This window comes from Mastomys coucha, chromosome X (assembly GCF_008632895.1).
Source record: "Mastomys coucha isolate ucsf_1 chromosome X, UCSF_Mcou_1, whole genome shotgun sequence".
Taxonomy (NCBI): domain Eukaryota; kingdom Metazoa; phylum Chordata; class Mammalia; order Rodentia; family Muridae; genus Mastomys; species Mastomys coucha.
In genome coordinates this window covers 113030663-113046487 of record NC_045030.1, presented here as the reverse complement: position 1 = coordinate 113046487, position 15825 = coordinate 113030663, and the positions used below count along the sequence as shown (strand labels likewise).

Sequence of the window (15825 nt, the reverse complement as noted above, 5' to 3'; positions counted from 1 at the left end):
AACCAGGCCCGACCCTGCTTAGCTTCCGAGATCAGACGAGATCGGGTGCATTCAGGGTGGTATGGCCGTAGACTTTTCTCCCTTTTCTATAATAAAATATCTTACTACTATTCATTGCCTCCTTTTAACTAACGCATCATTCAGCCCCAGCATCTGCAGCATTAAGACCTGGACCAGCAACTTTCCTGCCCTACCCTCTTCTCCCCTAATTCTCAGCCCTTCTGTGACATCCAGGGTCACCTGTGATGTCCAGAGGCTGGGTCTTGTGTCCCTGACTTTTCAGGAGGCCAAGGGACCCCTTGTACCTGTCTTATTATCTCTGCCCCACCCCCTTGTGGACTGGGACCCAGATGCCTTCCAGTGGGGCAGAGTGTACAGGCAGACACCTATATCTGTGCTGCCCAGAGCACAGAAACTCTGGCCGGGTATAGATCATTCTACCCTCCCCTCTTTGGCCCCCTGTCCACACGGTTCCCAATGCCTGGCATGGTGGTCCCCTGCGGCTGTGAGTGGTAACCAGCACAACCGCTGCAGCAGACAGCATGATGCTCTTGACAGTGACTCATAACCATCTGTAATGGGATCTGATGCCCTCTTCTGGTGTGTCTGAAGAGAGCAATGGTGTACTCATATACAGAAAATAAATAAATAAATCTCTCTTAAAAAAAAGATAAAATAAGGGTGACATGCAGATTTATACACAATTCTTCAACTTTAACTATAAAGCCCAGTTTTACAAAAATCTATACAACAAATTAATGATTGCTTTCCATAAAGGTGTTTTATAACAGACATTAAGAATTTTATGAATATCCATTAAAGCTCTAAGTGAAATATAGTTTACTTATAGAACAGATTATTATAACAGAACTAAGAATATATATCAATAGGTTTAATAGCAGTTACAATTTTTTTTGAATCACCAAGTCAGATCATAAAGAAGATGCTGACTTTATTTTGTGGATTATCAAAATGCACTGAACATTTTTGTATTTGTATGTGTATGAGATGTTCATCTGTGTTCATGTATGTGTAAATGTGTATATGGGTGTGTATGAATATATATGTGTTTGTGTAGAGTCCAGAGGTTGATATCCAGTATCTTTTCACTTTAGTTTGCAAGTTTGCTGTTGTTGTTTCTTTTATTAATTATAATATAATTACATCATTGTCTCTTTTCCTTCCATCTCATCAAAACATTCCATATACTCCTGCTTGCTCTCTTTCAATTTCATAACCTCTTTTCCCTTTAACTATTGTTACCTATACACAAGAACATATTCATTTGAAAGACACTGCTTTAAAATAAAGAAGACAAAACATACTCCCTAGAGCACTCAAACAAACTAGGACAGATCACAAAGACTTCTGATACCACACAGTGGCTTTCAGAGCCATTGCAAGGGTGCAGATCTCTTGATGAGCACACAAATTACATGTTTTTTGGAAATAGAAGACTCACTAGACTTTAGGTTGCAAACTGTTACTCATTTAAGGGCTCATCATCATAATGTAGAACTTTCCAAAATCACTTTGAATTGTAAGCTCTGAGTGTTTAAAATAGTCAAAGACTTCCTCATATGAATCTATCTTGAGGGCCATGTAAATAACATCCTGCATTTCTCCTCTAATCCAATAAATGTTATTCTGCCACCACCCCATCCTGGAAATCAACTGAACAAGATATATTGTGTTTGTCATATGTGTGTGTATGTGTGTGTGTGTGTGTATGTGTGTGTGCGTGTGTGTGTGTGTAATTTAGATAAATTAAGATTTCATAATGAAAAACTAGTGTACAAAAGAAAATGTAAGGACAGAAATTTAGGTTGTCTGGGTGTGATGTGAACAACTTTGAATCTGATCATTCAGGAGGCAGTGCTGTGAGTTGGCACAATCTACATAGTAAGATTCTGTATAGCCACATAGTGAGATCCTGTCAAAATAATAATAATTTTAAAATAGAAAAGAGCATTTAATATATAGCTTCATTTTAATTTTATAGTAACAATCAAACCTAGTGCATATATGCATCTATAACTTGCCAGAATAAAATATACTTGTGTTGTTGATACTATATTCTGTAGTTTTTTTCATATAAATAACTTCTTTTGTAATTTCCTAACAAGAAAATAATTGCAAAGTAAAATCAAATTAAATCATTCTGCAGTATCACAAGGCTTTAAAAAATGAAAACATAATTAACAAAAGAAAAGCAAATTAAATGGCAATCAAATAATGGAATGAAGAAAGGGGAAGAAAGAAAATGGTAAAAAAAAAAAGAAAAGAAAAGAAACAAAGCAACTAGCTGAAATATTGTCTTCTTTATAAAAGTTTCCACTATATGGCTAGAGAAATGTCTCAGTGGATGAGAACACTTGATGCTCCTCCAGAGTACTCATGATCAATTCCCACTAACCCACATGAATGTTCAAAACTGAAACTCCAGTTCCAGAGAATTTAATGCTCTCTGTTGATCTTTGAAGGCACCAGGCAAGTGTGTGGTACACGTATATATGAAGACAAAATGTCAGAATGTCAGACACATAAAATAATGAGATAATCTAAAATTTATATAAAAATTCAAACTATTACTGGGCAGTGGTGGTACATGCCTTTAATCCCAGCACTTGGGAGGCAGAGGAAGGTGGATTTCTGAGTTCAAGCCCAGCCTGGTCTACAGAGTGAGTTCCAGCATAGCCAGGGCTATACAGAGAAACCCTGTCTCAAAAAAACCAAAAATAAATAAATAAATAAATAAAAGTTTAAGCTATTGATGATTATAAAAATAAAATACAGCCAAGTATAAATAGCAATGTGTGTGTGTGTGTATATATATATATGTATATATGTATATATGTATATATGTATATATATATATATATATATATGCTAAAAAGCAGCATATATATGTTGACTTTAGCAATTTGAGGAATTCAAGAAATTAGTACAGCAGTAATTAAAATATATTTTAGTTTATAAGTAGGTCTGCATTGTTCAAAACAAACCAGCATTTTAAGACAATAATATTATTGGAGCTATGGAGGCATAATTGCATTTCTTAATAACTTTCATATTCCCCTTATTAGCTCTCACAACTATTCTAATAAATTCTAATCTGGAATCACAACTACATTTTCAAGTATAATATAAATAAAAAAATGTGGGGTCAGAGAGATGCCTCAGTGGTTAAGAGCACTGATTGCCCTTCCAGAGGTCCTGAGTACAATTCCCAGCAACCACATTGTGGCTCACAACCATTTGTAGTGAAATTTGATGCCCCTTTCTGATGTGTCTGAAAACAGTGACAGTATATTCACATAAATTAAATGAATAAATCTAAAAATACTAAATAATGTGAATTCACAGCTACATTTTCAACTACTATAAAAATCAAACAATAAGCCTTGTCCATGAAGCTTTCATTGAAAATATATATGACTAAATACAACCTCTTGATTTAAAATTTTCAGTGAAACGAGAATATTTGGATTCCAACAAGGGAATATTTCTTGACATGTTATAAACAAACTCAAAAACCCTGTAGATGTAAAACACCTTATTTCAATGCAAACCTGTTTAACACTCGTTACTTAGTAATTTTCATTTGCTACTTTGGTTTTTTTCTGTGATAAATTATAGTCATGGAATTATTATTTGATACTCCTGAATGATTTTATAAGGTCTTTTAAACTGCTGTATCTCCTATTTCATTTCCATTAATATCTATACAAACTGGGAGCTACCACAAAACAACATTTTTGCGTTGACATATCACTATGTAATAGACATCAATAATTCCTAAAGCTCATCCTCACTATAGTGATTGAAATTGCCAAAATGATATCAATGGCATTTAAAAGACCTGAAAAAATGACAGATTGTGAAGGTTGTACTTTAGCAATCTAATTCAGTGCCATGAGTATGTGAAATAACTCATCGGCCTATCCTTGTAAGTAATCTAACAATCTAAGTGACTTTTTAAAAACTCACACTCTTGTTGGATGACTCTCTAAGGACATGAATGTTATTTGTGCTATTCAAACATAGAGAAGAGGTAAGTTAAAAAATAATTTAGTGAACTGTAAAAAAATAAACAACATACTATAGAAGTATCTGTAAATTCTATGGTACTGGAACAAGTATTGTACTAAACATCTTTTTAAAGGCTGATTAAAAAAGGAGATTTATATTTGGATAATATTAGGTACACTTCTATTATGGAATATAATTCTTATATAGAAACATCTGAAGTAGCATGAAAATGAAAAAACTATATTTTATTATCTGTACTTTAATAGACAACACATAACATTTTCATTTAATCTCCAAAATCATATGCAAATGAGTTCAAAAAAGGATATTGCCAGTGTTTCTTAATTTACTTTATGAATCAAAATGAGGAAAATGGGTATTTATGTGAAATACTTATTATTTACAAGAAGTCAATAAATTTAAAATTATCAGAATTTGCCATCACTGTAGCTCTTTCTTAAGCACCCTATTACATTTTTCATCCTCCATAATTGTATCACATTACAACTCCTTATTACAAAATACCTTATTAACATCAGAAGACAGTCTTATGACATGATCTATGGTTGATTGATTTTCCTGAAAGCTACTTTAATACTGAAGAAGATTATTCTTCTCTAGAAAGAATGACAGAATGTAATAAATCATTGTTTCAATCATTTTATATTGCAATGAAGTTAAAGCTATCAGTTGATACGAGCCTAAATCAAAAGTTGATCCTTAGTATTAAAAAAAGAGAGAAAGAAAAGGCAAAGATGGTTTCTCATTTTCAGAACATTTCAGTACCACACATATATTATTGCTAAAATATAATGAAATATATGAAAATAATTTTAACTTGACTGACACATTTCAGAACTTTTTACCTTTCCATTGGTACCAAATTCAAATTTCCCATTAGATAACTGTCTTAATTCATTACAATGATTATAAAATAACCTTATACTAGCTAACTGCAATTATAAACAGCTGAAATTTATTTTATATAATTATATAGAGAATGGTAAGTACAAGTCTAGGATGTCAATATATTCAGTGTCTTGTTAAAATTTACTTTCTTCTTCAGAAGAGCACCTTTATTTTTCAAACCCATACAGTGAAAGGGCCACAGAAATCCTCCTTGATGATCCTTGATCCTTTTCTTTCAGAATTAATTTTTTTAATTAACTTTTTAACCCAATTGTAGCCCCATTCTCTCCTCTCTTCCAAGTCCCACTCTTATGAATCACTCCTCTGTTACCTCCTCATCTTTTCCTCAGAGAAGGAGAAGCCTCCCTTGGATACCTACCACCACTCTCCTCTCCCAACTGTCTTAGATATGGTTTTACTGCTGTGAATAGACACCATGACCAAGGCAACATTTATAAGAATAACATTTAATTAGGACTGGCTAACAAGTTCGGAGGTTCAGTCCATTATCATCAAGGTGGAAACATGGCAGCATCCAGGCAGGTAGATATGGTTCAGGAGAGACTGAGAGTTCTACATCTTCATCTGAAGGCCGCTAGCAGAATACTGGCCTCCAGGCATCTAGGATGAGGGTCTTAAAGCCACACTGGAACACTAACTGGTACTCTAACAAAGTCACAACTACTCCAACAGGGCCCTACCTTCTAATAGTGCCACTCCTGGGCTGAGCATATACAAACCATAATACCCACTAAGGTCTAACAAGGTAGTGCAAGTAAGGGGAAAGGAGATTCAATGGCAGATAGCAGAGTCAGAGGCAGCCCCTTACCCAAACCCTAATCCAATTTTTAGGGGACTCACATGAAGACCAGGCTGCATAGCTGACACAAATGTCAGGAGTGCCTAGGCCCAGCTTCTGTCTTCTCCATGACACTCCTTTATAAGGGCAGAACCTCATGACCTATTCATTTTTTAATGACTTCTATATCTTAATGGTGTTGCATTTGGAATTCGTTTCCAATATAAATTTTTAGGCTGTAATAATGTTTTCTATCTGAAAGTTAGGCTTTCATAAGTATGATGATGTAATATTTAGCTTCAATTGTTTCAGTACTTTGATAACTGACAGCAGAATGAAATAATCAGTTTATATTTTCAAATTATTATGATCATTGCATAAATAATTTACAAAGTTGTGTTTTCTTAAATTCAAATTAAATTGGCCCTTCTAAATTCAATTAACACAGCAAATTATTCATATATGCTATAAGAATGATGGATCTAATTACAAGTATTCTCCATGAATTTTTTTATTCTTTGACAACTTCTTTTTTAAATTAGATGTTTTCTTTATTTGCATTGCAAATTTTATCCCCTCCAAAACCTCTCCTATCCCATCCCCCTTCTCCCTGCTCACTAACCCACTCTCTCCTACTTGCCTGTCCTAGCATTCCCCTACACTGGGGCATCGAGCCTTTAGGAAATCAAGAGCCTCTCCTCTCATTGATGTCCCACAAAGCCATCTACTGCAACATATGTGGCTGGAGACATGGGTCTCTCCATGTGTACTCTTTGGTTGGTGGTTTAGACCCTGGGAGCTCTAGGGGTACTGGTTGGCTCATATTGTTTTTCTTCCTATGGGGCTACAAATCCCTTCAGCTCCTTGGGTTCTTTCTCTAGCTCCTCCATTGGGGATTTTGTGCTCAATCCAATGGATGGCTATGAGCATCCACTTCTTTATTAGTCAGGCACTGGCAGAGCCTCTCAGAAGACAGCTATATCAGGGTCCTATCAGGAAATACTTGTTGGCATCCACAATAGTGTCTGGGTTTGATAACTGTATATGGGATGGATCCCTAGGTGGGACAGTCTCTGGATGGACTTTCCTTCAGTTTCTACCCCAAACGTTGTCTCTGTATTTCCTACCATGAGTATTTTGATCCCCTTCTAAGAAGGACTGAAGTATCCACAGTGTGGTCTTCCTTCTTCTTGAGCTTCATGTGGTCTGTGAATTGTATCTTGGGTATTCTGAACTTCTGGGCTAATATCAATTTATCAGTGAGCGTATGCCATGTGTGTTCTTTTGTGACTTGGTTACCTTAACAGCTTCTTATACACACACACATACACACACACATATATATATATACATATGTGTATATATATTCACACACATACATACTTACATACATACATACATACTGAGTTTTTGTGATTTGCAATGCCATTATCCTCTTTCATCCCCCTCCACTGCTGAATCAATTCTAGCAAGGTTCTTTCTACTTTAATTTGTTTGTGTATATGTGCTTAAAATGTATCTTGCATAATATTTTTCATGAATATGAGTGGAGGCCTATTCACTGGAACACAAGTAAATTTTCAGTGTTGAACTACTCAACAAAATGAAACACCTACTTCCTGTACACATTAATTCCAAATAGCCCTTCAATGGGTTGTAGAGCTTCATGTGCCTAGCCTGGGTTGACCTTGGTGGGGACAGAGTGACATAGTTTCTGGCCCTGGAACAGGGCCTACCCAATGTGAGCCTCTATGAGTGTGGATGGCTGTTGTGGTAACAGGCTTGTTTGTGGAATAATGTACCCCTTTTCTATTACTAGCAGTGGAGAACACTTTCTTTCTGAGAAACTCTATATTAAGAAAACAAAGAGTCAACTACATATAGACAGCAGAACTAATTATTCTCAAAAGATGAAACATAAATGGCAAGTTGCTGAGAATTTAACCATAGTGATCAGGGAAATATAAATCAAAAATATATTGAAATTTCATCTTTACTAGTCAAAATTACCAAGATCAATATAACTAATAACACTTCATGCTATGGAATAAGAGGAACACTCATCAATTGCAGGTGGCAGTGAAAATTTCTACAGCTATTATGGAAATCAGTGTGTCATTTTCTAAGAAAGTCAGTAATATATCTACCTCAAGACCCAACTATACCACTCCTAGGCATATACATAAAGGATTCCACATCTGGTTATAGAGACAGGTGCTCAATCATGTTCATTGCTGCTCCATTCATAGTAGCCAGAGTTAGTAAGATAACCAAAACTAATAATAATAATAATAATAATAATAATAATAATACCTTGACTAACTCCTACCCCCCCAAAAAAGAAAAAACAAATATGTTATGCATTCTTTGACATTTATGTGATCATTTAAGCATATGATAGACATGCTACAATTTGAATAACCACAAGTCTTGGGTATAGAAGAAGGAAATAAAGGAGAAGAGGGTTTTCATAAGAATAGAATATATAGAAATAGAATATATAGTTAGAGAGAAACTGGTACTGGAGGGTCAAAGAAGGAGGGAGAAAGAAGAGGGGGATAGAGATGAAATGCAGGGGGAGCAGATAACACTAAGTGCCATTTGATGAGCCAAACAGAATCCTACTATAGTAGAAATTTCTTAAAATATATACATATATGAAATGATTCTAAATGGAATCACCAAATATCAGGAGAGACAACACCAGAACTAGACATCCCTTGCCACCAAGTGAAACCTCCAGTAACATGTGTAGGTTACATCTCATTCAGTTCTTGGCAAAAAGGCCCCATGAAAACCCTCCAAACAATTCAGACTGTTTGCCAGGGCTGCTGGTTGCTCTTCACAAACTGATGATGAGGTTTTATTGTTGAAGACAACATGTATACAATTCATTGAACATGGAGAAGTCAAGCTGGTGCCTAATTAGAGCCTTCACCCCTAGTAACTAGTATTCATGTCAGTATTTTGCCCACTGACAAAGGAGATAGGTAGCAATCCTGCTACAAACTATTCTATTTAAAGGGTTGGCTTGCCTTCATGATACACAGTGTCCCAATTATGACACAAATGTTATAAACCATAAGAAACTCAAGAAGAAGGAAGACCAAAGTGTGGTTACTTCCTTCCTTCTTAAAAGGGGGAACAAAACACCCATGGAAGGAGTGGCAGAGACAAACTATGGAGCAGAGACTGAAGGAAGGACAATCCAGAGACTGCTTCAATTGGGAATCCTTCCCATATTCAATCATCAAATGCAGACACTATTGTGGATGCCAGAAAGTGCTGGCTGACAGGAGCCTGATATACCTGTCTCCTGAGCTCTAACAGTGCCTGACTTATGCAGAAGTAGAGGCTCACAACCATCCATTGGACTGAGTACAGGGTCCCCAATGAAGGAGCTAGAGAAAGGACCCAAGGAGCTGAAGGGTTTGCAGCCCATTAGGACGAACAACAATATGAACTACCTAGTACCCTCAGAGCTCCCAGGGACTAAACCACCAACCAAAGAGTACACATGGTGGGACTCATGGCTCCAGCAGCATATGTACATCAGAAGATGCCCTAGTTGGTCATCAATGGGAGGAGAGGCCCTTGGCCCTGTGAAGGTTCTATGCCCCAGTGTAGGGGAATGCCAGGGCCAGGAAGCAGGAGGGGGTGGGTTGGTTAGGAGGGGGAAGAGGAGGGAACAGGTTTTTTTGTTTTGATTTTGTTTTTTTTTGTTGTTGTTGTTTTTTTGTTTTGTTTTGTTTTGTTTTGTTTTGTTTTTAGGGGAAACCAGGAAAGGAGGTATCATTTGAAATGTAAATAAAGAAAATATCTAATAAAATCATAAAATAAATAATACTAACTTATCTGATTACATTTAAAGTCCACTCCATAGTATTAAATCTATGCATGATCCTGCTCAGGTGGCCAAACCAAATGCTATTTTTTTCTGATACAAGTGCATAGCAGTAAAATGACTCTTAGGAAATTTTTGCTATATTTTTAGATCATTGTCCCACTCAGCCACCGTCAGAAAAGATTTCTTCTGTAGTAGATGGGAACAGACATAAATACCTACAACTGAAAAATGTTCAGAGAGTGAGAACCCTTGGAATAACGAGTCCTAAATGGGATGTCTTCATAAAACCCCTCTCCTCAGGGCTCAGGGCGCAATACAGAAGAGGGGAAAAGATTGTAAGAGTCAGAGAGGATGGATATTACCAGTTAACAATAGCTTCCATACACAACAGGACTGATGCACATGTGAAGAAGTCACTGGTTTTGGTACACTTCATAGACCCTTTACAGATCCAAACTAGATAGGATCCCAGCACTGAGATGTAGAAAGTAGATCGGAGCTCCTGTTCCTAATTATGGACCTATCCCTAATTAACAATCATTCACAATGAAAAAATACATTTTTCAAGGGAATCTTCTTGGCTATATGATGCACACATAGGGACACACCTCATGCCCATCATCAGTACATGGTCAACACAAAATACGTTCATAGGTATTTTAGGGAGATATGTTGTTTCATCTTGTTTTGTTTGGTTTTGAGATTTTATGGAATTTGTTTCTGTCTGTCTATATGTGTCTCTACTTTTTCTTACTTTCTTTATTTTCTAATTTTGCTAGTTTGTTTTGTTTTATTCTTGTTTGCTTTTTTTTTATTAGCCTGTTTGTTTTGTTGAGAAAGATGGAAGTCATGGAGTTATAAGGGTGAAGAGGATCTAGGAAGAGATGAGGAAGGCCAAACTATGATCAGAATTTATTATGTGAAAATAACCTTATTCATTAAAAAAGGCATGCAGTTTGGGCAATTTTAATATGATATATATGGAGAGATTTAAACATTATCATTATAGCAAATAATAGTCCTCCAAAGAAAGATATAAAGACAAATCCCTAACCCCACTTTGTTCTATTATATGTCCACATTATTTCCCTTGGGTTCTATCCCCCCTTTAAAAAAAAAGACGTATTCATTTATTATATGTAAGTACACTGTGGCTGTCTTCACACACACCAGAAGAGGGTATCTGATCTGATTATGGATGGCTGTGAGCCACCATGTGATTGCTGGTTTTGAACTCAGGACCTCTGGAAGAGCAGTCAGTGCTCTTAACTGTTGAGCCATCACTTAGTATATGTTCACATTTTTCGTTGTTGTTGTTCATAAAATCATCAAATCTCCATATGTAGGAATAGTTTTCTGAGAAAGCCTGTTTAAAGTGTGCCTTAACAAATTAAACTTCTGCCCAAGATCTAACCACATTAATATTTTGAGATCATTTATAACTATGTACTCATTCTGCTTACAAACTCTATCCTCAACCTGTTCAGAATTAACTAAATTTTAAGGAAACAAAAGCAATGAAATTAATTTTACTATACTTTGACTTCTAATTTAATTCACTTTTGCAAGTTCATCTTAATGCAAAGCCTTGATTATATCATGTTTATAGTTTTCTTTTGTAGCCCTTTCATGCACTTGACTAAGAACAATGCATGTGTTTCTATGTGTATATATGTGTATCTATGAGATGTGCTAACCAACTCTAAGACCAATCACAAACAGTGAAGCCCTAAAAACAATCCTACCCCCAATCTTTGCCATATCTGTTCATATATATAAAACATATTGGAAGAAACATGGGGATATAGGTTGATAAGATCTTATTGTGGCTTTAGATGTTATTCCTTGTCAGTAAATCCAGAGAAATAATTTTCTTCCTTATACAATTCCTGTAAAAGATTTTTGTTCATAGTTTTCACTGAACTGTTTGTATTCTTCACTTACTATAAGGATCATAACATTTGTTCAGTACCAGTTTACTTTTTATTAGACTCTTTTATATTAAATTTCTTTTAGGTTAGAATAGAAGAGACCAAACATCTTTTCTTACTATGAATTCTTACTTTGAAAACTTCTGAGAATGGATTTATAGAAGATACTTAAAAGCACATATATTATTCAGAGTCTTTGTATTTAGTAAATTCTAGCCTACAAGATAAAATGAGGCTTCTATCACAAGAGTTTGAGCTTACAACTACAGGTCTACATCCAAGTTTTGAAAATTGTTAGACTATTACATTCATAAAGACTAGCCACCTGTATAAAAATATAAAATTCAGGCAATTAAGATGACCTGTTTGGGGCAGGGATAGTGGCACACACATTTATTCCCTGCCCACTTATGAGGAAAATGCAGATAGATCATTGTGGGTTCAAGGCTAGCCTTTTCATCAAAACATGTTCCAGGCCAGTCCAGTCAGTGCCAAACCAGTGAAAAAACCCTGTCTTTAAGAAGCAAAACAACAATAACAACAACAACAACAATAATAATAATAATATAAAAATTGCCTGTTCAAATATTTATCCAGAAAAAAGTCACAGATTGTCCCATAGTTAAGTACAAAAATATAAAAATATGTATTTTTCAAGCCCCAAATTGCCTATCATTTTTTTTGTTCTTATAGAGATCCTACACTTAAAAGAGAAAATGTCTACATATTCATTCCAAATTAGAAACTGCCTCATTTTCTATGTCCAGTAAACTCGGGAAACATTACATTTATATTCTATAGCTAAGTCCCTATTTGTGTCTTTTTGTGATTTCCTTTTTAATGCTGGTGACCTGAGTGCAGCAAGCTTTTGTCTTTGGTGGGCATTTTATCACTAATACAAACTTTTAACATTTCCAGTTAAGTAAAATACACATATTTAAGATTAATTACTCATATTTTTGTAAACTCTGTTGCTGAAAGTGAATGTAAAATAATGCATAGGTCAGTATATTAAACTAGAAAGATTAGTGCTCACATTACATTTCAAACCTAGTATTTTACATTGAAACCTAGAAAATAAATAAAGGATGTTTAAAATAGGAAAAGTAAGAAAATGGGTGAATTAGATAACTTTCATCTCAAGCGTATATTTTGTACTATCACTGAGTTCCAAGAGACAAGTTCAAATATCAAACTAAAAACACCTGACTTTTAGAATGTTTTGAGTGTATGAAAGTATGTAGTTCAGGTTCAAAGTTTAAATTGTAATTCTGTAAGATTGTCCTCTATTTCTTGACACTTATCACCAAAAATCAAAAATGACATGTATCAGGGAAAAATGCAAGTAATGATCCTTCACCCCATAGACTGTGTATATTAACAAGGTAAAAAGTATTAAATAATAAATGTAAGAAATGATAGACACAACATATGAAAATACTGTCAGAAAAGCATTTCAGGGAAAGTGGCAAGCTAATATGCATGCCTGGAGGTCAGAGTGATGTCTGCATGATACATGGGATAAGATGACTAGGACAGAGTGAAAAAGAAACTTGTAAAAGATAGCAGTAAAGAAAAATGGTGTGGTTTAGTGTGAGAAGATCTTGAGGCAATTTGTATGCATTGCAAAGTGTTTGAATTTATTTTTGACTAAGTGGATTTGACAGGATCACTCTAATTACTCTGTAAATATACTACTATACAGGAATATATATCAAAGCAGTCTATTAATAGGGTCTATATATAGTATAAAAATTCAGACCAGGGTGAGATAAAATTGATGACATAGTTTGAAGATATTATTTTAAAAATAAAATGAATTGATTTTCTATTAGATTGTATGTGGATGTTAAATGCACAAAGAGATACATGCATTCACAGAGAAAATGTCTTCAAACCATTTTAAATGTTAACTATGAGCAGTGGGAAGTGGAGAGTCATCATAAAATGAAACATGGAAGATTTGAAAGGGCAGGGTATGAAGTATAAAATATAAGGTGTTAGTTTGGGAAATTTTCTACTTCACTTATGTATTCTGCATAGAGTCAAATCAAGTCATTATATATTTATATATTTAATACAATGACTTCATTTCTGGTAATACATAATAAGAATAATTCAGTTTTGATGTTAATATTGTTTGATATATAAATTATTTTAACCAAAACTCATAAGGAACTTATCTAAGTCACAAAGAAACACAAAACATACAAATTTAAATGTTAGAACATTACATTATTTTTTAGTTAGTTTATTAAAGATAAATTCAATGCACAAACAATTGTATTTTGTTAAAACTTTTGGAATCATTTTGTATTTGAAATGCAAATCTATACACCTTGCTATAGTGAATAAACATTCTAAAAATATTTTTATTGCTGCGGACATAAGGTGTCCTGTTGCGTTTTTCATTGTTATCATTATGAATTTGGAATAAGTCTAGTTGAATTTTGTAACAACTGAAAAATGTAATTTGACATTTTTAATATGAATACCATGATGGTATTTAAAGATGAACTTGAGCTGTGCTAATTTTATTAAACTGCAGCCTGCCAATGAGGTATAAAGGCTAATTAATCATTTTGTCAGATCTGTTTTCTGAAGCTAGTCAATATAAATTTGAATAAATAGGAAGCTGCTGACCCAAGAACCCTTTAATATTCTAAATAGTGATGTAGTAACTCTAAAATAATGTACTTAGACTCTTTGTGTAGCAACACATACTTCTCTCAGGCTACCATTCTGAATAACAGAAACTGTTCTTTGCAATTTTAAATGTTTCAGTAAGAGACTACAGAATTATACATACATACATACATACAATATATACATATATACACATATATGTATATATATTCCACATTATATAAAACTATGTTTAAAATAAACATCTTTTATTTAGAATTTTTACACATGACATTCCTAGGTGACCTGTCACATCCAAACACATCAAAATGCCCATGCTATATCACAGTAATGAGAAGTGATGGATGATATTCAAGAGAGAGTAATACCCTATAATGAGATGTGTCAGCATTTTTATTGGTCACTTTTAAGAAATACATACTTCATAAGGATGCTAAGAGAAAAATATCATGTATATTATAGTGAATTTGCACAATAAAAGGCAATACCTTATTTTCTTAGGCACAAACACCTTTAGAATTAACTATCTCAGCCCATTTATATGCATAACATACCCAAAACTCTATAGCCTTGAAATTCTTCCTTTACTTTGCTTTCTTTGCCTAGACTGTGTGGCATACATTAAGATCTAAGAATCTAAAAAGCTACACTATTTACCAGCTAATGTTCAAAAACTGCAAAGTATTGTAGTAATTGTCACAGGAAAAATATAAAATGTAATAATTATCCAAATAAATCCTTTGAAGTAAATGTTTGGATTTTCTTAATAGGATAATAAAATACATTCTTCTAGGGAAGGATTCTCTTGTGGTACTGCTTACTATTCCAATAGATTACAGATATAAACCTCATTCACATGTTACCAGCTTTTAAAGAGTGCTTGAAGGTATAATAATGAAGTTGAGGGTGTCATAGAAACCGAAGATGTTAGAAAGGTGAGTAATGGATCAATTTCCATTATTCTACATGCTAACTGCCAGTTTAGACAGCACCATTTGTTGAAAATGCTGGTTTTTTTTCCCACTGGATGGTTTTAGCTCCTTTGTCAAAGATCAAGTGACCATACATGTGTGGGTTCATTTCTGGGTCTCCAATTCTATTCCACTGATCTACCTGCCTGTCACTGTACCAATACCATTCAGTTCTTATCACAATTGCTCTGAGGTATAGCTTGAGTTCAGGGATGGTGATTCCACCAGAAGTTCTTTTATTGTTGAGAATAGTTTTCACTATCCTAGGTTTTTTTCGTTATTCCAGATGAATTTGCAAATTGCTCTTTCTAATTCTGTGAAGAATTAATTGAGTTGGAATTTTGATGGGGACTTCATTGAATTTGTAGATTGCATTAGGCAAGATAGCCATTTTTACTATATGAATCCTGCCAATCCATGAGCATGGGAGATCTTTCCATCTTCTGAGATCTTCTTCAATTTCTTTCTTCAGAGACTTAAAGTTCTTATAATACAGATCTTAGAGTAACACCAAGGTATTTTCTATTATTTGTGTCTATTGTGAAGGGTGTTGATTCCCTAATTTCTTTCTCAGCCTGTTTATCTTTTTTGTAGAGGATAGGCTCTGGTTTGCTTGATTTAATTTAGGTAAATGGATGGATCTGGAGAATATCATCCTGAGTGAGGTAACCCAATCACAAAAGAACAAAC

At 34.4% G+C, this 15825-nt stretch overlaps 1 protein-coding gene across 1 annotated transcript in view; it reads right to left on the bottom strand.

Moving 5' to 3' along the window:
• Positions 1–15825, bottom strand: part of Klhl4 (kelch like family member 4) — a 220927-nt gene that overhangs the window by 195137 nt on the left and 9965 nt on the right. The gene's annotated exons all lie outside the window — the stretch shown is intronic.